We start from the raw sequence: 22,500 nt of genomic DNA on the forward strand, positions 1-22,500 counted from the left end.
CCATGCATCCCCGTCAGGGAATCGAACCCCGGTCTCCCGCGTGACAGGCAGGGATACTTACCACTAAGTCGTGGCCGAGTGGTTAAGGCAATGGACTTGAAATCCATTGGGGTTTCGCCACGCAGGTTCAAATCCTGCCGACTACAGGGATTTTCACTCTTAGAAGGAGCCCATACCAGCATTATTATAACATGTTGTGACTAGGCTGTTGTTTAGCGTTTTGTAAAATTGACTACAAAAGCGTACAAGCAATATCTGATCCCCGATACGTTGTTGTCCTATTCTTAGATCAACTTCTAGCAAACCTTCTTCTTGTGCTTATATAACAGTCAGATTGACACCAGTATTGTGTAATTCAAATATAAGCAAAATAAATAGCAAAATATAGAAACATAGCCACCCGGCGGGGATTCCTGCCACTATACTAACCAGGACTAGCATTGTATAATGTTGTCCAGCCACTGTGTTATTTATATGACATAGTACTAGCTGAATTTTACATGGACACACTGATTGGAAGATTTTCTCAAATTTGCTTTCCTTTACTGTATGAGAGCTGTAATGGTACCATTTATTAGCTTTTACGAGACAGAGTGGAATGAAAGAAGAACGCCATAATAATTAACTACTAGGATTGGAAGAAAATTTATTGGATGGTGAGACTACTGGTTCATGGATTTTATTCAGTTTTTCGTCAGAATGTCAAATGCTGAATAAAAGGAGAATACTGGAGTGGAATACTGTCCATGGCGCGCCTTTTCAACAGTTCAACAAGCAGTAGCTGGCATTGTTGGCCGATTCAGCCATACCACCGTAACAACAACAAAGGTTCTGTCATTTTAGCACTCTCTATGGACGCAGCCCATATTGACTTGCAAAAGCTAATTCTTCAGCCAATTTTGTTGAAGTTCTAAATACATATGACTACCATGCCTCAAATAGACATGGACACAAAATAATCCAGCTTGAAATCCTTAACATGTTCATGTTCTAATTTCTCTGAAATCCATCTTTTACTACAAATGTTCGCAACGGATAGCTGTAATTGAGCGGAAATCAAACTTTCTAGAATGCACAATATGTAAAGTTGCACAAAACAGAATTAACGTTTGGATGCTGCAAGTTCATTCAAATGCTTTTGAATTTGATGGAAAGAAATTGAGCAACATAGTAACGGTAAATTTTTAATCTCTGCATGTTCAGTGCGAAAGTAAAAATATTGGAACACAAAGGCTCCTTCCAACAGCATGTTAGCGTGTGGTCGTGGCCGAGTGGTTAAGGTGAAGGACTTGAAATCCATTGGGGTTTCCCCGCGCAGGTTCAAATCCTGCTGGCTACGGGGGTTTTCACTCTTAGAAGGAGCCGATACCAGCATTATTATAACATGTTGTGACTAGGCTGTTGTTTAGCGTTTTGTAAAATTGACTACAAAAGCGTACAAGCAATATCTGATCCCGGATACGTTGTTGTCCTATTCTTAGATCAACTTCTAGCAAACCTTCTTCTTGTGCTTATATAACAGTCAGATTCACACCAGTATTGTGTAATTCAAATATAAGCAAAATAAATAGCAAAATATAGAAACATAGCCACCCGGCGGGGATTCCTGCCACTATACTAACCAGGACTAGCATTGTATAATGTTGTCCAGCCACTGTGTTATTTATATGACATAGTACTAGCTGAATTTTACATGGACACACTGATTGGAAGATTTTCTCAAATTTGCTTTCCTTTACTGTATGAGAGCTGTAATGGTACCATTTATTAGCTTTTACGAGACAGAGTGGAATGAAAGAAGAACGCCATAATAATTAACTACTAGGATTGGAAGAAAATTTATTGGATGGTGAGACTACTGGTTCATGGATTTTATTCAGTTTTTCGTCAGAATGTCAAATGCTGAATAAAAGGAGAATACTGGAGTGGAATACTGTCCATGGCGCGCCTTTTCAACAGTTCAACAAGCAGTAGCTGGCATTGTTGGCCGATTCAGCCATACCACCGTAACAACAACAAAGGTTCTGTCATTTTAGCACTCTCTATGGACGCAGCCCATATTGACTTGCAAAAGCTAATTCTTCAGCCAATTTTGTTGAAGTTCTAAATACATATGACTACCATGCCTCAAATAGACATGGACACAAAATAATCCAGCTTGAAATCCTTAACATGTTCATGTTCTAATTTCTCTGAAATCCATCTTTTACTACAAATGTTCGCAACGGATAGCTGTAATTGAGCGGAAATCAAACTTTCTAGAATGCACAATATGTAAAGTTGCACAAAACAGAATTAACGTTTGGATGCTGCAAGTTCATTCAAATGCTTTTGAATTTGATGGAAAGAAATTGAGCAACATAGTAACGGTAAATTTTTAATCTCTGCATGTTCAGTGCGAAAGTAAAAATATTGGAACACAAAGGCTCCTTCCAACAGCATGTTAGCGTGTGGTCGTGGCCGAGTGGTTAAGGTGAAGGACTTGAAATCCATTGGGGTTTCCCCGCGCAGGTTCAAATCCTGCTGGCTACGGGGGTTTTCACTCTTAGAAGGAGCCGATACCAGCATTATTATAACATGTTGTGACTAGGCTGTTGTTTAGCGTTTTGTAAAATTGACTACAAAAGCGTACAAGCAATATCTGATCCCGGATACGTTGTTGTCCTATTCTTAGATCAACTTCTAGCAAACCTTCTTCTTGTGCTTATATAACAGTCAGATTCACACCAGTATTGTGTAATTCAAATATAAGCAAAATAAATAGCAAAATATAGAAACATAGCCACCCGGCGGGGATTCCTGCCACTATACTAACCAGGACTAGCATTGTATAATGTTGTCCAGCCACTGTGTTATTTATATGACATAGTACTAGCTGAATTGTACATGGACACACTGATTGGAAGATTTTCTCAAATTTGCTTTCCTTTACTGTATGAGAGCTGTAATGGTACCATTTATTAGCTTTTACGAGACAGAGTGGAATGAAAGAAGAACGCCATAATAATTAACTACTAGGATTGGAAGAAAATTTATTGGATGGTGAGACTACTGGTTCATGGATTTTATTCAGTTTTTCGTCAGAATGTCAAATGCTGAATAAAAGGAGAATACTGGAGTGGAATACTGTCCACGGCGCGCCTTTTCAACAGTTCAACAAGCAGTAGCTGGCATTGTTGGCCGATTCAGCCATACCAACGTAACAACAACAAAGGTTCTGTCATTTTAGCACTCTCTATGGAGAACTGAGATTTCTGCATTTTGTTTTTACAAATTGGTCCATTACAATATGAAGTAAACTTGAGCAACAAAAAAAAAAAAAAAAAGAGTACCATACCTCCCCGTCGGGGAATCGAACCCCGGTCTCCGGCGTGACAGGCGGGGATACTTACCACTATACTAACGAGGACTGGCATTGGTGGGCATGACACATCCATGCACACACAACTATATTGAGCAAACTGTATTTGTCCCAGGCAGCAAGGCTCGTGATAGCACCATTCGGTCACTTAACCTTGCCCACCTTGCTACAGTCTAGTCACTTTGTTTTTTATGTGACATAGTACTAGCTGAACATACCGATTAGAACATATTCTCCAATTTTCTTTTACTTTGCGGTGTGAGAGCTGTAATGGTATGAGCTTTTACGAGACAGAGTGGAATAAAAGGAGAGCTACTAGGATTGGAAGAAAATTCATTCGATGCTGAGGCGACTTACTATATGTTTACTATAGATCTGGCATGATGGCGGGCTTCTTGACACACACTTGGTGCTCACATGAGACACATAAACCAAATAGCCATAACATTATGACCACCTGCCTATTATTGTGTAGGTCCCCCTTTTGCCACCAAAACAGCCCTGCCCCATCGAGGCATGGACGCTACTAGACCTCTGATGGTGTGCTGTGGTATCTGGCACCAAGACGTTTACAGCAAATCCTTTAAGTCCTGTAAGTTGCGAGGTGGGGCCTCCATGGATCAGACTTGTTTGTCCAGCACATCCCACAGATGCTCGATTGGATTGAAATCTGGAGAATTTGGAGGCCGAGTCAACACATTGAACTCGTTGTTGTGTTCCTCAAACCAGGCCAGATCCCTTTTTACTTTGTGGCAGGGCGCATTATTCTCCTGAAAGAGGCCAATGCCATCAGGAAATATAGTGTCCATGAAAGGGTGTACATGGTCTGCAAAAATGCCCAGGTAGGTGGTACATGTCAAAGTAACATCTACATGAATGGCAGGACCCAAGGTTTCCCAGCAGAACATTGTCCAAAACATCACACTGTCTCCACCGGCTTGCCTTCTTCACATAGGGCATTCTGGTGCCATGGGTTGTCCAGGTAAGCAACGCACATGCACCTGGCCATCCACGTGATGTAAAAGAAAATGTGATTCATCAGACTAGGCTACCTTCTTGCATTGCTCCACGGTCCAGGTCTTATGCTCATGTGCCCATTGTAGGAGCTTTCGGCAGTGGACAGGGGTCAGCATGGGCACCCTGACTGAACTGCAGCCCTACACAGAACAACCTGCCATGCACTGTGTGTTCTGACACCTTTCTATCAGAACCAGCATTAACTTTCTTTCAGCAAATTGAGCTACAGTAGCTCGTCCGTTGGATTTGACCACACTGGCCAGCCTTAACCCCCATGTGCATCAATGTGCCTTGTCCACCCATGACCCTGTCGCCGGTTCACCGCTTTTCCTTCCTTGGACCACTTTTGATAGGCACTGACCACTGCAGACTGGGAACACCCGGCAAGAGCTGCAGTTTTGGAGATGCTCTCACCCAGTCGTCTAGCCATCACAACCTGGCTCTTGTCAATGTTGCTCAGATCCTTACGTTTTCCCATTCTTCCTGCTTCTAACACATCAGCTTTGAGGACAAATTGTTTACTTGCTACCAAATATATCCCACCCACTGACAGGTGCCGTGATAATAAGTTGATCAGTGTTATTCACTTCACCTGTCTGTGTGAAGTGTCATCAGCTTAACTTCCTTCCAATATTGGCTACACTGCAAGAAGACCTGCAGTCTTGGGCCAGCCTCTCCATCTAGTGGAAAGGAAGAATTAACTTTCTTTATTTGTTTTCAAACACTATATATATATATATATATATATATATATATATATATATATGTATTGTTATGATTTATCTGGGACAAAAGAAAATCCCAGATCAAATTTCACACCCTAATACTTCCCAAATCCAAAGCAGCCTTATTCCTACTCGCGCACCTATTCAGGAGCCTGCCACCTGCTTAGAGGCTTGGAATATTTCCTTAACCTACTGCAAAAGCAATGGATAGGGATTGAGCGCTCAGACATTAGCATCCCCTTGCGTAGACTAGCCTGGCTCATGCCACTGGACGTCCAGCACATGGTAAATCATAATCGCTATGTCACGGCTATTAAACCTGCCTACAATGGTGCATTTCCAGATCTATAGTATAATTAGTGCTTTGAACGTTTGTAGGATTGTTAACTGTATATATATATACTTTGGCACTGAGTAGAATATACCCAAGAGTTAGTATATCTAAAAGTTCTAAAATGTATGCTTACGCAGTACTAAACCGGGTATTATGCATATTATGCATTATGACTACGACCCTTTTCTCTTAGTGTGTATAAATTCGCAGCAAGCTCTTTTTTTTCTTTTTTTTACCCGTAACGCCAAATATCTCAGTTTTCAAAATACGAGAACTGAGATTTCTGCATTTTGTTTTTACAAATTGGTCCGTTACAATATGAAGTAAACTTGAGCAACAAAAAAAAAATAAGTACCATGCATCCCCGTCGGGGAATCGAACCCCGGTCTCCCGCATGACAGGCAGGGATACTTACCACTAAGTCGTGGCTGAGTGGTTAAGGCAATGGACTTGAAATCCATTGGGGTTTCGCCGCGCAGGTTCAAATCCTGCCGACTACAGGGATTTTCTTTCTTAGGAGGAGCCCATACCAGCATTATTATAACATGTTGTGACTAGGCTGTTGTTTAGCGTTTTGTAAAATTGACTACAAAAGCGTACAAGCAATATCTGATCCCCGATACGTTGTTGTCCTATTCTTAGATCAACTTCTAGCAAACCTTCTTCTTGTGCTTATATAACAGTCAGATTGACACCAGTATTGTGTAATTCAAATATAAGCAAAATAAATAGCAAAATATAGAAACATAGCCACCCGGCGGGGATTCCTGCCACTATACTAACCAGGACTAACATTGTATAATGTTGTCCAGCCACTGTGTTATTTATATGACATAGTACTAGCTGAATTTTACATGGACACACTGATTGGAAGATTTTCTCAAATTTGCTTTCCTTTACTGTATGAGAGCTGTAATGGTACCATTTATTAGCTTTTACGAGACAGAGTGGAATGAAAGAAGAACGCCATAATAATTAACTACTAGGATTGGAAGAAAATTTATTGGATGGTGAGACTACTGGTTCATGGATTTTATTCAGTTTTTCGTCAGAATGTCAAATGCTGAATAAAAGGAGAATACTGGAGTGGAATACTGTCCACGGCGCGCCTTTTCAACAGTTCAACAAGCAGTAGCTGGCATTGTTGGCCGATTCAGCCATACCACCGTAACAACAACAAAGGTTCTGTCATTTTAGCACTCTCTATGGAGAACTGAGATTTCTGCATTTTGTTTTTACAAATTGGTCCATTACAATATGAAGTAAACTTGAGCAACAAAAAAAAAAAAAAAAGAGTACCATGCCTCCCCGTCGGGGAATCGAACCCCGGTCTCCCGCGTGACAGGCGGGGATACTTACCACTATACTAACGAGGACTGGCATTTGTGGGCATGACGCATCCATGCACACACAACTATATTGAGCAAACTGTATTTGTCCCAGGCAGCAAGGCTCGTGATAGCACCATTCGGTCACTTAACCTTGCCCACCTTGCTACAGTCTAGTCACTTTGTTTTTTATGTGACATAGTACTAGCTGAACACACCGATTAGAACATATTCTCCAATTTTCTTTTACTTTGCGGTGTGAGAGCTGTAATGGTATGAGCTTTTACGAGACAGAGTGGAATAAAAGGAGAGCTACTAGGATTGGAAGAAAATTCATTCGATGCTGAGGCGACTTACTATATGTTTACTATAGATCTGGCATGATGGCGGGCTTCTTGACACACACTTGGTGCTCACATGAGACACATAAACCAAATAGCCATAACATTATGACCACCTGCCTATTATTGTGTAGGTCCCCGTTTTTCCACCAAAACAGCCCTGCCCCATCGAGGCATGGACGCTACTAGACCTCTGATGGTGTGCTGTGGTATCTGGCACCAAGACGTTTACAGCAAATCCTTTAAGTCCTGTAAGTTGCGAGGTGGGGCCTCCATGGATCAGACTTGTTTGTCCAGCACATCCCACAGATGCTCGATTGGATTGAAATCTGGAGAATTTGGAGGCCGAGTCAACACATTGAACTCGTTGTTGTGTTCCTCAAACCAGGCCAGATCCCTTTTTACTTTGTGGCAGGGCGCATTATTCTCCTGAAAGAGGCCAATGCCATCAGGAAATATAGTGTCCATGAAAGGGTGTACATGGTCTGCAAAAATGCCCAGGTAGGTGGTACATGTCAAAGTAACATCTACATGAATGGCAGGACCCAAGGTTTCCCAGCAGAACATTGTCCAAAACATCACACTGTCTCCACCGGCTTGCCTTCTTCACATAGGGCATTCTGGTGCCATGGGTTGTCCAGGTAAGCAACGCACATGCACCTGGCCATCCACGTGATGTAAAAGAAAATGTGATTCATCAGACTAGGCTACCTTCTTGCATTGCTCCACGGTCCAGGTCTTATGCTCATGTGCCCATTGTAGGAGCTTTCGGCAGTGGACAGGGGTCAGCATGGGCACCCTGACTGAACTGCAGCCCTACACAGAACAACCTGCCATGCACTGTGTGTTCTGACACCTTTCTATCAGAACCAGCATTAACTTTCTTTCAGCAAATTGAGCTACAGTAGCTCGTCCGTTGGATTTGACCACACTGGCCAGCCTTAACCCCCATGTGCATCAATGTGCCTTGTCCACCCATGACCCTGTCGCCGGTTCACCGCTTTTCCTTCCTTGGACCACTTTTGATCGGCACTGACCACTGCAGACTGGGAACACCCGGCAAGAGCTGCAGTTTTCGAGATGCTCTCACCCAGTCGTCTAGCCATCACAACCTGGCTCTTGTCAATGTTGCTCAGATCCTTACGTTTTCCCATTCTTCCTGCTTCTAACACATCAGCTTTGAGGACAAATTGTTTACTTGCTACCAAATATATCCCACCCACTGACAGGTGCCGTGATAATAAGTTGATCAGTGTTATTCACTTCACCTGTCTGTGTGAAGTGTCATCAGCTTAACTTCCTTCCAATATTGGCTACACTGCAAGAAGACCTGCAGTCTTGGGCCAGCCTCTCCATCTAGTGGAAAGGAAGAATTAACTTTCTTTATTTGTTTTCAAACACTATATATATATATATATATATATATATATATGTATTGTTATGATTTATCTGGGACAAAAGAAAATCCCAGATCAAATTTCACACCCTAATACTTCCCAAATCCAAAGCAGCCTTACTCCTACTCGCGCACCTATTCAGGAGCCTGCCACCTGCTTAGAGGCTTGGAATATTTCCTTAACCTACCGCAAAAGCAATGGATAGGGATTGAGCGCTCAGACATTAGCATCCCCTTGCGTAGACTAGCCTGGCTCATGCCACTGAACGTCCTGCACATGGTAAGTCATAATCGCTATGTCACGGCTATTAAACCTGCCTACAATGGTGCATTTCCAGATCTATAGTATAATTAGTGCTTTGAACGTTTGTAGGATTGTTAACTGTATATATATATACTTTGGCACTGAGTAGAATATATCCAAGAGTTAGTATATCTAAAAGTTCTAAAATGTATGCTTACGCAGTACTAAACCGGGTATTATGAGAGCAGCATTCTCCTTGCCAACCAACATAATGACTTTATCACACACTAAAGTAAATGCATCCTTGACGATTTATTGAGACTTTTGTAATGCTAGCACCCCCTCAACGGATTCAGAGGTGGACAGCACAGAGTAAAGCGTTTACTCTTGCAATTGGCACGAGGGTTTAATTTGTAAAAGTGTAAATCCAGCAGAACAATCAAAACTAGTAAAGTCAGGCCTCCCTTTATTGCACATTAAAGTAAATGCATCCTTGACGATTTATTGAGACTTATGTAATGCTAGCACCCCTCAACGGATTCAGAGGTGGACAGCGCAGAGTAAGGGGTTTACTCTTGCAATTGGCATGAGGGTTTAATTTGTAAAGGTGTAAACCCAGCAGAACAATCATAAATAGTAAAGTAAGGCCTCCCCATTGGGAATTTGAACCACTGTCTCTACTGCATGAGAGGCGGGGATTCTAACCACTATAACAATGACTGTCTTACTGCATCTGTTCTCAAAAGTTCTAAAACCTTCATCATTGACTTACCTTAGCCACATACAAAACTTTTGTGAGGCAAGGTTTGTATGCTGGAACAGCTTATGAACACGTTAAGATTTCAGGCTGTGCTAATAAGGATAGCGACTAGGATCGAACCCGCGACCTTGGCGCCACGCTCTAACCAACTGAGCTAACCGGCCTTCTGTGTTGAGGCAAACGTGGCATAGTCCAAAGAGAACTCCTACTGTCCACGGCCCGCCCTTTCAACAGTTCAACGAGCAGTAGCTGGCATTGTTGGCCGATTCAGCCATACCACCGTAACAACAACAAAGGTTCTGTCATTTTAGCACTCTCTATGGACGCAGCCCATATTGACTTGCAAAAGCTAATTCTTCAGCCAATTTTGTTGAAGTTCTAAATACATATGACTACCATGCCTCAAATAGACATGGACACAAAATAATCCAGCTTGAAATCCTTAACATGTTCATGTTCTAATTTCTCTGAAATCCATCTTTTACTACAAATGTTCGCAACGGATAGCTGTAAATGAGCGGAAATCAAACTTTCTAGAATGCACAATATGTAAAGTAGCACAAAACAGAATTAACGTTTGGATGCTGCAAGTTCATTCAAATGCTTTTGAATTTGATGGAAAGAAATTGAGCAACATAGTAACGGTAAATTTTTTTTTTTATTTTTTTTTATTTTTTTTATTAAGAATTTTCATATTATTACAAAACATATAACATTTCTTCCATAGATGCCATGAAATTACAGCAGGAAAACATACAAAGTGACCGTGCCTTCAACTAGTTATAGGAAGATAAATATCATAATCATTATTACCAACTTGGATATAACATTCAAGTTGAGCATGCATACCTCACTCGTTCACACTACACACGTATGCTTGGGGTAGACCTTAGATTGTGTTGGGCGGAAGAATTCCCACAGGGGAGCGTCTAATCAAGCATGTCACTATATAAGTTTACCCACGGGCGCCATATTTGTTCGTATATTTTATAAAGGCCTCTGGAAACAAAGAAACCTTGTTCCATCTTTTTTTGATATTTAACCTGGTTAACAACATCACTCCACTCTATTTTTGCTGATTGTTTCCATTTTCTTGCAATACAAATTTTTGCTGCTAAGTACAACTGAGAAATTAAAATTTGTTGTATCTTGCTCACTACCGGAAAATTAATGTTAAATAAAAAAGATTCCACTGTAATTGTTTGTTTTGTTTTTGATAGCTTAGATATCATATCGTTAAGGTTACCCTTTAGAGAGTCAAGCATAGGGCAGTCCCACCAGATATGTAGCATATCGCCTATATCCTTCTGACACCTCCAGCAAAAGTTCGAAAATACTTTGGATATTTTATGTAATCTTGTTGGAACTAAATACCATTGATACATTATTTTATATTGAAGTTCTACCAACGAAATGCAGTGGGTATTCTGTGTAACAATAGATAACCCTTGAAGCCAATCTTTTATGTCATAGACGTTTCCTATTGAATTTTCCCATTTCAATATGGGGGGATATTTTTCCCGAACATTAAATTCTTTACTTAAAGACAATATCCTTGAGAGCTGTCCTTTTCTCTGAATGTTATTTAATAGCCTATTAATTTGATGATTTAATGGCAATATATACTTCTTGGAAATATAGTTTTTCAACCTCAAATATGAGAACAGATATTTGTTTTGGATATTGAATTTAATTTGCAAATCCCTAAACGAAATAATATTTCCATTATTCATTATGTCAGATATGTTCTTTAAACCGGCATTAGACCATGTTGTTATATCCATATTTTCTATATCATATTTAGCTATGACTATAGGAGAATTCATTGAAATTGCTTGCGTTAAATTAAATGTGATCTTAAACTTATTCAAAGAGATCAGAGCGTCTACAATTACTTGATTGTCTATCGTTAAATGTAAAATTCTTTTTATATTAGCCCAGAATATTTCTGATGGCTGGCGTGGAACCAGATATGTTAATTCGATCCCATACCAAGCAAGTACTTTAGAGTCAGGGTTGAACCATGCGAAGGCGTGTGTTAACATAGATGCTTCATGTAATTTTACAACATCTGGATAGGATATACCTCCTTCTTTTTTATTAAGTTTAAGTATACGTTGTGATATTCTGGGATTTTTCCCAGCCCATATGTAATCAGCAAAAAGTTTTTGAAAATTGTGAAGTATTCCAGTTTTAACTCTTAAGGGTATTATCCTAAAAAAATACAATATCTTGGGAATGACATACGAATTTATGGTGTTTACTCGTCCTAGCCATGAAATTTCGAGACTTCTCCATTTAGTCAGTTTTTCTCTGATCTCTTTAAATAAGCTCGTATAATTAATATCTATGATACTTTCAATATCCATAGCTAGCTTTATCCCTAAATAATCAATAGACCTAGTGTTCCAATTAAATTTATAATTATAAAACAACATCACTAGCTCATTGCTTGTCAAATTAGCATTGAGTACTTGTGTTTTATGTAAATTTATCTTATAATTTGAATATTTACTATAAGTTTCAATTGTACGCAGTAAAGCTGGAATAGATAAAGTTGGATTTGTTAATGTCAACATGATATCATCTGCGTAGAGTACTATTTTATGTTCTGTGTCAGAAATTAATATACCCGATATTTCTATGTTTTGTCTTATCATAGCTGCCAGGGGTTCGATGGTCAGGATATATAATAAAGGAGCCAGTGGGCAACCTTGTCGAGTACCATTGTTTATATTGAAGTCTTGTGATTGGAATAGAGGTCCTGTTACTCTAGCTGTAAGATTAGTATAAAGACTCATAATGTTAGTTTTGATAGTGCCCAGGATACCAAATATATCCAGTACTTTGTCAAGGAAGTCCCAGTTGACTCTATCGAATGCTTTTTCAGCATCGATCGCCATTAGAACTGCTCCAAGCTGTTGCGTATTGATCTTGTGTATTATATTTAATATTCTACGGGTGTTATCTACTGGATTTCTTTTAAGAACAAATCCAACTTGATCCGTATTAATCAATTTCGGAATAAATTGGTTTAGTCTATTGGCTAAGATCTTAGAAAAAATTTTTATATCATTATTTATTAGGGATATAGGTCTATAACTCCCTATAATCGTGGGATCTTTCATTGGTTTCAGTATTGGAAGTATGTCCACTTTGAGCATCTCTGCCGGAAATTTATTTAGCTCGAATGAAGTTGAAAATAAATTCAATAATAATTGGGATAGAATTTTTTTAAATTTTTTATAGAATATAGATGAGAAACCGTCTGGGCCAGGAGCTTTATCTGGCTTTTGGTTATTGATTATTTCTTCTATTTCCAATAGTGATATAGGCTTATTTATTATTTCTAAATCTAAATTAGATAATTTTGGTAATTTTAAATTAACTAAAAGCTTCGATATATCTGATTTATTTTTATCTTTTACAGACGGAATATTATAAAGTTCACTATAAAATTTTCCAAGAGCGTTGGCTATGCTTATTGGATCTAGAAATTGATTGTTACCTACTACTAGCTTCTTAATTATCTTTGTCTCATTATTAAATTGTAATTTTTTGGTTAGAAGCTTCCCTGTTCTATTATTGCCGTAATACCACTTTTGTTTTAATTTGATAATGGCTTGGTTCACTTTCTCGTAGGTTCTAATTTTTATTTCTGCCCTAATTTCAAAAATTTTATCTAAACATTTTTGATCAAATATTAATTTGTTTTCTCTTTCTAGTGTGGATAGTTTGATATATAATTCATTAATCGAAAGGTTATTAGTTCTTTTTTTATTCTCTACACCCAATTTTATAAGAACACCTCTCATATAGCTCTTAAGGGCACACCATAGAATTCCTGGAGATACTTCATTATTATCATTGTGTATTATAAATGTTTCTAACTCTTTTTGAAGATACTCTAAATTTTTTCCATCGTTTAACAGACTTTCATTTAATCTCCATTTTGTACGTAATTTATATAGCTCGTTATTTTTTATCTCCATAACAACTGGGGCGTGGTCTGACCAAGAGATTGAACCTATCTCTATTTTAATGATACGACTTAATGTCTGTGGTTTCATTAAAAAATAATCTATGCGGGAGTATGTTTGATGTGGATTTGAGTAAAAAGAGTAGTCCCTTTCAGTCGGGTGTAAAACTCTCCAGCAATCGTAGAGTGTGTGATGTATTAATATTTTTTGTAAAGATGTCGAGGTGTCATGAAGATGTATATCAAATTTCTTTGTTTGAGTATAACTTTTATCAACTTTAGGATTAATCACACAATTTAAATCTCCTCCACAGATTAGGGTTCCTACAGTATAATTTTCCAATTTTGAAAAAAGTTCCTTCATGAATCTAAGAGGTGATTGATTTGGCGCGTATATGTTCAAAAAAGTATACAGTATGTCATTGATTTTTATAGTAACAATTTGATATCTACCATTGGGATCAGCTATTTCGTGTATTAACTCTAACTTAAGCTTATTGGAAAATAATAGGGCTACACCTCTTTTACTCTGACCGAGAAAACATGCCGTATGAATATCTTTATATTTATTAAATTTCCAAATTTTTTGAGGATGTTCTTTCCAATGAGTCTCCTGTATGAACATTATGTCTATTTTATTCTCTGATAGGTATCTATATAGACAACCTCTTTTCTGTGGTGTGTTTAGGCCTTTAACATTCTGGGTAGCTATTCTAAGTGACATGCGAGTAAACGTTTCCTCCCCAACTCTTTCGCCGTCTTGGAAGTCTTCCCCCACTACATACACACATTAACCACCATTCATACAAACATTCAATAACCATTGCAAATGAGTTAAAAAGCAACATTACTTAAGCTGTTAACTCATTTCCTGCTGCCGCCGCAGGAAATATTCCGGTAACTTGGTTGGGCTGCCCCACTATCTCTATGTGGTAACCTAGACATTGTGCTTAAACTATACCCCTGTATCCATAAACATTTTAGTATTAAATAGTTCCAAAAATAGCTAAAAACTCCAAAGAGTTAAAATTAATGTGTTACCATTCAGTATACTGCTTGTTAAATATAGTTATTAAATGCTTATTCATAATATATATATTCATTAGGTTTAAGTGGGTTACCCACATTAATACTACGAATTTATTATATCATATACCAATATCTATGGACTCAATATTTATATATATAGTATATCAGATAATGTTGCATATTAGCATTATCCCCAAAAAGATAGCTCTCTTTTTCTCCCTTTTCTCCTTCTTTTCCCTTTCCTTTTTTCCTTTTTTTTTTTTTCTCTTTCCCCTCCTTCTCCTTCCCTTCCCCTTTCTTTCCTTTTCTTTTCCCTTTTCTTTCTTGTTTTCTCTTTTCCTCTCTCCTTCTTCTTTCCTTCTTCCTTTTCACTTTCTCTTTCTTTTTTCCCTCCCTTCCTTTACTTTTCCCCTTCTTTTCCTTTCCTTTTCTTCTCCTTTCCCCTTCCTCCTTCCTCTTCCTCCTCTCTACCTTTCTCTCTTTTTTTTTTTTTTTTCTTTCCTTTTTCTTTCCCTCTTCTTCCCTTCTTTTCCTTCCCCTCCTTCTCTTTCCCTTTTCCCCCTTTCCCTTCCTTTCCCTTCTCTTTCTTTCCCTTCTTTCTCAAAAACAATGTATTTCTATAAGAAAAGAGGAGAGTGAAAAATAAATCCCAGTATTAAAGTTACTTCAATACTATAAGTTTTAAATATCTCACAGATATATATTATCTCGATAAATTAAGAATACTCATCAAATATCAAAAGTTAATATTCGCCCAGAATTATTAGTAAAAACTATTTTAAAGCCACATACAAATATCTGTGAAATCAGCTTAAATGTGAATTCTGTAAAAGTGCATTAAATACTATGTTATTTCCAAAAGATAGTGCTTAACTGAGATACTAGTAAATTATTCTTATATGCCACCTCTCTCAGTGTATAAAGTCTTAATCAAGTGCAAAAACATTAGTGAACTAACAAAAACATTGGTGGCTACTATTCTTATATGCTTGAGTAAATATTATTAAAAACCTAAATTAAGTCAAGCACCTATATCTGTGTATTAAATATAAATAAAGTTATATCAAAGTGCTGGTCTTGTCGCCAAAGGGACAATTATTAATCACATTTAGTATAAATTACCTCGTAAACCAATATGTGTACTCTCAGTGTATAAAGTCTTAATCAGGTGCATAAACATTGGTGGCTACTATTCTTATATGCTTAAGTAAGTAATTATGTATAATTAAATTTCGCAGATAACATAATCGCCAATTGTCAAGCACGTATATCTATAAGTTCAGTACAAATATAAATATATCAAAGTGAATTCATAGTGTGATGATAATTAAGGTGTAGAGAAAAAAGAAAAAAAAAAAAAAAAAAAAATTTCTAATATATACTATCTTAGTCCAGGTTCCATAGTGCGATCTTTTCTTGTAGTGTCTCTGGATCTTTCAGGAGATACGAATTTTCCTTATAGAAAACTATTATTGCTGTAGGGAATGTCCATTTGTATCTTATCTCATTTTTCTTAAGTATTTGCGTCTGGTGAGAAAAATTTTTCCTTGATTGGCGCGTAGCAAAAGAAAGATCCGGGAAAATTTTAATATCCTTATATTGTTGAGGAATTGAGTTCAAATTATTTCTAAAGCTTTGTACAATAAGATTTTTTGTTTGTAAACTTAAAAATCTTAAAATAACATCCCGTGGAGATGACAAATCCACTTCTTTAGGTTTACGTAATCTGTGGAAGTTTTCTATGTAGTTAGAGCCAAGTTTCTCTGCAGATATAAGTGAACTGAAAAAGTGCTCCAAGAAAGTATACATCTGGTCATTTCCGACCGATTCCGAGATTCCTCTAAGGCGAATATTTTTTCGTCTTGATCGATCTTCGAATTCATTCATCTTATTCTCTAAGAGATTAATTCGCTTATCAATTGTTCCATTTAGGATTCTTAAATTCGTATTTTCAGCTTGAATTTTATTGAGCTGGTTTGCTTGGATTTCCACTATTTCCGCTAGGCATTCAATTTCTTTTTTTAAATCCGCAGAGTTTCTATCCATATCTTGTTTCAGTTTATTATATAGTGAATCAAGCATTGCGCCTAATGACTGATTAGTAATCTCCTGAGGTAATGTTGCTTCTTCAGATAGATTCAAAACTGATGTAGGCCTTGGCTCAAGAGGAAATGATCTCCTTTCTCTAGTATCTCCAGCGAGGGATTTCCTTGTACTGGACGTTTCTAATTCACACCTTTTTGGGGAGTAAAAAGTATTGATTGACTTTGTTTTGTCTACAGCTTTTTCTTTATCTTTCTTTGGGGCCATTTTCTCTTTTCTTTCCTTTTTCTCTTTTTCTTATCTTTTCTCTTCCTTTTTTTTTTTTCCCTTATTCTTAAACTGAGTTTTACTGCATTTGATTCTCTTCTATTTAAACAGTTGTTAAATAATATTGAAAGTGACTCAATTAGCTCCGTTGGTGTAAATTATAATCAAACATAAAAAGTCCAAATCTATATTTGACTATGTGTTTCTTAAATATCTTTTATCTTCAATATTTTCATTATTTTCATTAATTTTTAGAAATATGTATATGAATGCAACCACCAGAGTCAACCAACTTAGCTTATGCTACATTTGATTCCTTCTTTTTAAACAGCTGTTAGGTGGTGTTGAAAATTAACTCAGTTAGTTCCGTTGGTATAAGTTACAGTCAATCATGGAAAGTCCAAATTAATACTTGTCGCTGAGTATCTGTTATCTTCGGGCTGCAGATTTGTATTTATGAATGTATATAATATTATTTTCATCAACCCATCAGCAGAGTCACAGCAATTAGTCTGTGTTGGGAGCCACCTATAATTCAATTAAGATTCAATTGAATAATGCTGCATCTTAATGCTTGAAATTCTTCTTTTTATACAACTATTAAAAGGTTAAACAGTCATTGGATGTGGTGAAATTAACTCATTTTAGCTGGATTGGTATGAAGTGCAATCAGTAGTATAATTTGGTATTTGTCTCTGTATTTGTCTCTGTATTTCTTTAATATCTTTTATCTTCAATCTTCTCATGGATTTTTGGAGATATGTAAGAGTATGCAACCACCAGCCGAACAGCAGGGTCTAAAAACAATAAGGGGGGAGAACCCTATTACTGGGCTCGCTCCTCCAAACGCACCAGGTCTCTCACCCACCGGCTGATCGTTTTAACCCCTGCGCTCCTGTGCAGACCCGTGCTGCTACGCACGGAATAGGAGCCAGACCCACCTCAAACCCCTAGCCCCAAACTACACCGCCGCCCGCCCGCCAAGCTACGCCCGCCAAAAGCACTCCCCCCGTCTCACCGCGCTTGTCCCACCCGTCTGAATCCTACCCTGAGAACCTTCCGGCGGGATCCGACAGTAACGGTAAATTTTTAATCTCTGCATGTTCAGTGCGAAAGTAAAAATATTGGAACACAAAGGCTCCTTCCAACAGCATGTTAGCGTGTAGTCGTGGCCGAGTGGTTAAGGCGATGGACTTGAAATCCATTGGGGTTTCCCCGCGCAGGTTCAAATCCTGCCGACTACGGGGATTTTCACTCTTAGAAGGAGCCGATACCAGCATTATTATAACATGTTGTGACTAGGCTGTTGTTTAGCGTTTTGTAAAATTGACTACAAAAGCGTACAAGCAATATCTGATCCCGGATACGTTGTTGTCCTATTCTTAGATCAACTTCTAGCAAACCTTCTTCTTGTGCTTATATAACAGTCAGATTCACACCAGTATTGTGTAATTCAAATATAAGCAAAATAAATAGCAAAATATAGAAACATAGCCACCCGGCGGGGATTCCTGCCACTATACTAACCAGGACTAGCATTGTATAATGTTGTCCAGCCACTGTGTTATTTATATGACATAGTACTAGCTGAATTGTACATGGACACACTGATTGGAAGATTTTCTCAAATTTGCTTTCCTTTACTGTATGAGAGCTGTAATGGTACCATTTATTAGCTTTTACGAGACAGAGTGGAATGAAAGAAGAACGCCATAATAATTAACTACTAGGATTGGAAGAAAATTTATTGGATGGTGAGACTACTGGTTCATGGATTTTATTCAGTTTTTCGTCAGAATGTCAAATGCTGAATAAAAGGAGAATACTGGAGTGGAATACTGTCCACGGCGCGCCTTTTCAACAGTTCAACAAGCAGTAGCTGGCATTGTTGGCCGATTCAGCCATACCAACGTAACAACAACAAAGGTTCTGTCATTTTAGCACTCTCTATGGAGAACTGAGATTTCTGCATTTTGTTTTTACAAATTGGTCCATTACAATATGAAGTAAACTTGAGCAACAAAAAAAAAAAAAAGAGTACCATGCCTCCCCGTCGGGGAATCGAACCCCGGTCTCCCGCGTGACAGGCGGGGATACTTACCACTATACTAACGAGGACTGGCACTGGTGGGCATGACGCATCCATGCACACACAACTATATTGAGCCAACTGTATTTGTCCCAGGCAGCAAGGCTCGTGATAGCACCATTCGGTCACTTAACCTTGCCCACCTTGCTACAGTCTAGTCACTTTGTTTTTTATGTGACATAGTACTAGCTGAACACACCGATTAGAACATATTCTCCAATTTTCTTTTACTTTGCGGTGTGAGAGCTGTAATGGTATGAGCTTTTACGAGACAGAGTGGAATAAAAGGAGAGCTACTAGGATTGGAAGAAAATTCATTCGATGCTGAGGCGACTTACTATATGTTTACTATAGATCTGGCATGATGGCGGGCTTCTTGACACACACTTGGTGCTCACATGAGACACATAAACCAAATAGCCATAACATTATGACCACCTGCCTATTATTGTGTAGGTCCCCCTTTTGCCACCAAAACAGCCCTGCCCCATCGAGGCATGGACGCTACTAGACCTCTGATGGTGTGCTGTGGTATCTGGCACCAAGACGTTTACAGCAAATCCTTTAAGTCCTGTAAGTTGCGAGGTGGGGCCTCCATGGATCAGACTTGTTTGTCCAGCACATCCCACAGATGCTCGATTGGATTGAAATCTGGAGAATTTGGAGGCCGAGTCAACACATTGAACTCGTTGTTGTGTTCCTCAAACCAGGCCAGATCCCTTTTTACTTTGTGGCAGGGCGCATTATTCTCCTGAAAGAGGCCAATGCCATCAGGAAATATAGTGTCCATGAAAGGGTGTACATGGTCTGCAAAAATGCCCAGGTAGGTGGTACATGTCAAAGTAACATCTACATGAATGGCAGGACCCAAGGTTTCCCAGCAGAACATTGTCCAAAACATCACACTGTCTCCACCGGCTTGCCTTCTTCACATAGGGCATTCTGGTGCCATGGGTTGTCCAGGTAAGCAACGCACATGCACCTGGCCATCCACGTGATGTAAAAGAAAATGTGATTCATCAGACTAGGCTACCTTCTTGCATTGCTCCACGGTCCAGGTCTTATGCTCATGTGCCCATTGTAGGAGCTTTCGGCAGTGGACAGGGGTCAGCATGGGCACCCTGACTGAACTGCAGCCCTACACAGAACAACCTGCCATGCACTGTGTGTTCTGACACCTTTCTATCAGAACCAGCATTAACTTTCTTTCAGCAAATTGAGCTACAGTAGCTCGTCCGTTGGATTTGACCACACTGGCCAGCCTTAACCCCCATGTGCATCAATGTGCCTTGTCCACCCATGACCCTGTCGCCGGTTCACCGCTTTTCCTTCCTTGGACCACTTTTGATAGGCACTGACCACTGCAGACTGGGAACACCCGGCAAGAGCTGCAGTTTTGGAGATGCTCTCACCCAGTCGTCTAGCCATCACAACCTGGCTCTTGTCAATGTTGCTCAGATCCTTACGTTTTCCCATTCTTCCTGCTTCTAACACATCAGCTTTGAGGACAAATTGTTTACTTGCTACCAAATATATCCCACCCACTGACAGGTGCCGTGATAATAAGTTGATCAGTGTTATTCACTTCACCTGTCTGTGTGAAGTGTCATCAGCTTAACTTCCTTCCAATATTGGCTACACTGCAAGAAGACCTGCAGTCTTGGGCCAGCCTCTCCATCTAGTGGAAAGGAAGAATTAACTTTCTTTATTTGTTTTCAAACACTATATATATATATATATATATATATATATATATATATGTATTGTTATGATTTATCTGGGACAAAAGAAAATCCCAGATCAAATTTCACACCCTAATACTTCCCAAATCCAAAGCAGCCTTATTCCTACTCGCGCACCTATTCAGGAGCCTGCCACCTGCTTAGAGGCTTGGAATATTTCCTTAACCTACCGCAAAAGCAATGGATAGGGATTGAGCGCTCAGACATTAGCATCCCCTTGCGTAGACTAGCCTGGCTCATGCCACTGAACGTCCTGCACATGGTAAGTCATAATCGCTATGTCACGGCTATTAAACCTGCCTACAATGGTGCATTTCCAGATCTATAGTATAATTAGTGCTTTGAACGTTTGTAGGATTGTTAACTGTATATATATATACTTTGGCACTGAGTAGAATATATCCAAGAGTTAGTATATCTAAAAGTTCTAAAATGTATGCTTACGCAGTACTAAACCGGGTATTATGAGAGCAGCATTCTCCTTGCCAACCAACATAATGACTTTATCACACACTAAAGTAAATGCATCCTTGACAATTTATTGAGACTTTTGTAATGCTAGCACCCCCTCAACGGATTCAGAGGTGGACAGCACAGAGTAAAGCGTTTACTCTTGCAATTGGCACGAGGGTTTAATTTGTAAAAGTGTAAATCCAGCAGAACAATCAAAACTAGTAAAGTCAGGCCTCCCTTTATTGCACATTAAAGTAAATGCATCCTTGACGATTTATTGAGACTTATGTAATGCTAGCACCCCTCAACGGATTCAGAGGTGGACAGCGCAGAGTAAGGGGTTTACTCTTGCAATTGGCATGAGGGTTTAATTTGTAAAGGTGTAAACCCAGCAGAACAATCATAAATAGTAAAGTAAGGCCTCCCCATTGGGAATTTGAACCACTGTCTCTACTGCATGAGAGGCGGGGATTCTAACCACTATAACAATGACTGTCTTACTGCATCTGTTCTCAAAAGTTCTAAAACCTTCATCATTGACTTACCTTAGCCACATACAAAACTTTTGTGAGGCAAGGTTTGTATGCTGGAACAGCTTATGAACACGTTAAGATTTCAGGCTGTGCTAATAAGGATAGCGACTGGGATCGAACCCGCGACCTTGGCGCCACGCTCTAACCAACTGAGCTAACCGGCCTTCTGCGTTGAGGCAAACGTGGCATAGTCCAAAGAGAACTCCTACTGTCCACGGCCCGCCCTTTCAACAGTTCAACGAGCAGTAGCTGGCATTGTTGGCCGATTCAGCCATACCACCGTAACAACAACAAAGGTTCTGTCATTTTAGCACTCTCTATGGACGCAGCCCATATTGACTTGCAAAAGCTAATTCTTCAGCCAATTTTGTTGAAGTTCTAAATACATATGACTACCATGCCTCAAATAGACATGGACACAAAATAATCCAGCTTGAAATCCTTAACATGTTCATGTTCTAATTTCTCTGAAATCCATCTTTTACTACAAATGTTCGCAACGGATAGCTGTAAATGAGCGGAAATCAAACTTTCTAGAATGCACAATATGTAAAGTAGCACAAAACAGAATTAACGTTTGGATGCTGCAAGTTCATTCAAATGCTTTTGAATTTGATGGAAAGAAATTGAGCAACATAGTAACGGTAAATTTTTAATCTCTGCATGTTCAGTGCGAAAGTAAAAATATTGGAACACAAAGGCTCCTTCCAACAGCATGTTAGCGTGTAGTCGTGGCCGAGTGGTTAAGGCGATGGACTTGAAATCCATTGGGGTTTCCCCGCGCAGGTTCAAATCCTGCCGACTACGGGGATTTTCACTCTTAGAAGAGGCCCATACCAGCATTATTATAACATGTTGT

The 22,500-nt window shown here is 39.0% G+C and overlaps 7 non-coding genes across 7 annotated transcripts; 4 read left to right on the top strand and 3 right to left on the bottom strand.

Moving 5' to 3' along the window:
- The first annotated feature begins 1,257 nt into the window (after positions 1–1,257).
- On the top strand, positions 1,258–1,339 carry TRNAS-UGA (transfer RNA serine (anticodon UGA)). The gene has a single exon. It is a non-coding gene; the product is annotated as a tRNA-Ser (tRNA).
- A 1,111-nt stretch (positions 1,340–2,450) lies between these two features.
- On the top strand, positions 2,451–2,532 carry TRNAS-UGA (transfer RNA serine (anticodon UGA)). Its single transcript has one exon. It is a non-coding gene; the product is annotated as a tRNA-Ser (tRNA).
- An 805-nt stretch (positions 2,533–3,337) lies between these two features.
- TRNAD-GUC (transfer RNA aspartic acid (anticodon GUC)) lies at positions 3,338–3,409 on the bottom strand. Its single transcript has one exon. It is a non-coding gene; the product is annotated as a tRNA-Asp (tRNA).
- A 3,332-nt stretch (positions 3,410–6,741) lies between these two features.
- TRNAD-GUC (transfer RNA aspartic acid (anticodon GUC)) lies at positions 6,742–6,813 on the bottom strand. Its single transcript has one exon. It is a non-coding gene; the product is annotated as a tRNA-Asp (tRNA).
- Positions 6,814–17,986: 11,173 nt separating this feature from the next.
- TRNAS-UGA (transfer RNA serine (anticodon UGA)) lies at positions 17,987–18,068 on the top strand. The gene has a single exon. It is a non-coding gene; the product is annotated as a tRNA-Ser (tRNA).
- Positions 18,069–18,870: 802 nt separating this feature from the next.
- TRNAD-GUC (transfer RNA aspartic acid (anticodon GUC)) lies at positions 18,871–18,942 on the bottom strand. Its single transcript has one exon. It is a non-coding gene; the product is annotated as a tRNA-Asp (tRNA).
- Positions 18,943–22,366: 3,424 nt separating this feature from the next.
- TRNAS-UGA (transfer RNA serine (anticodon UGA)) lies at positions 22,367–22,448 on the top strand. The gene has a single exon. It is a non-coding gene; the product is annotated as a tRNA-Ser (tRNA).
- Positions 22,449–22,500: the final 52 nt, after the last annotated feature.

Source organism: Sceloporus occidentalis, unplaced genomic scaffold (assembly GCF_023333645.1).
Source record: "Sceloporus occidentalis isolate IW3139 unplaced genomic scaffold, rSceOcc1.0.p SCAF_22, whole genome shotgun sequence".
Taxonomy (NCBI): Eukaryota; Metazoa; Chordata; class Lepidosauria; order Squamata; family Phrynosomatidae; genus Sceloporus; species Sceloporus occidentalis.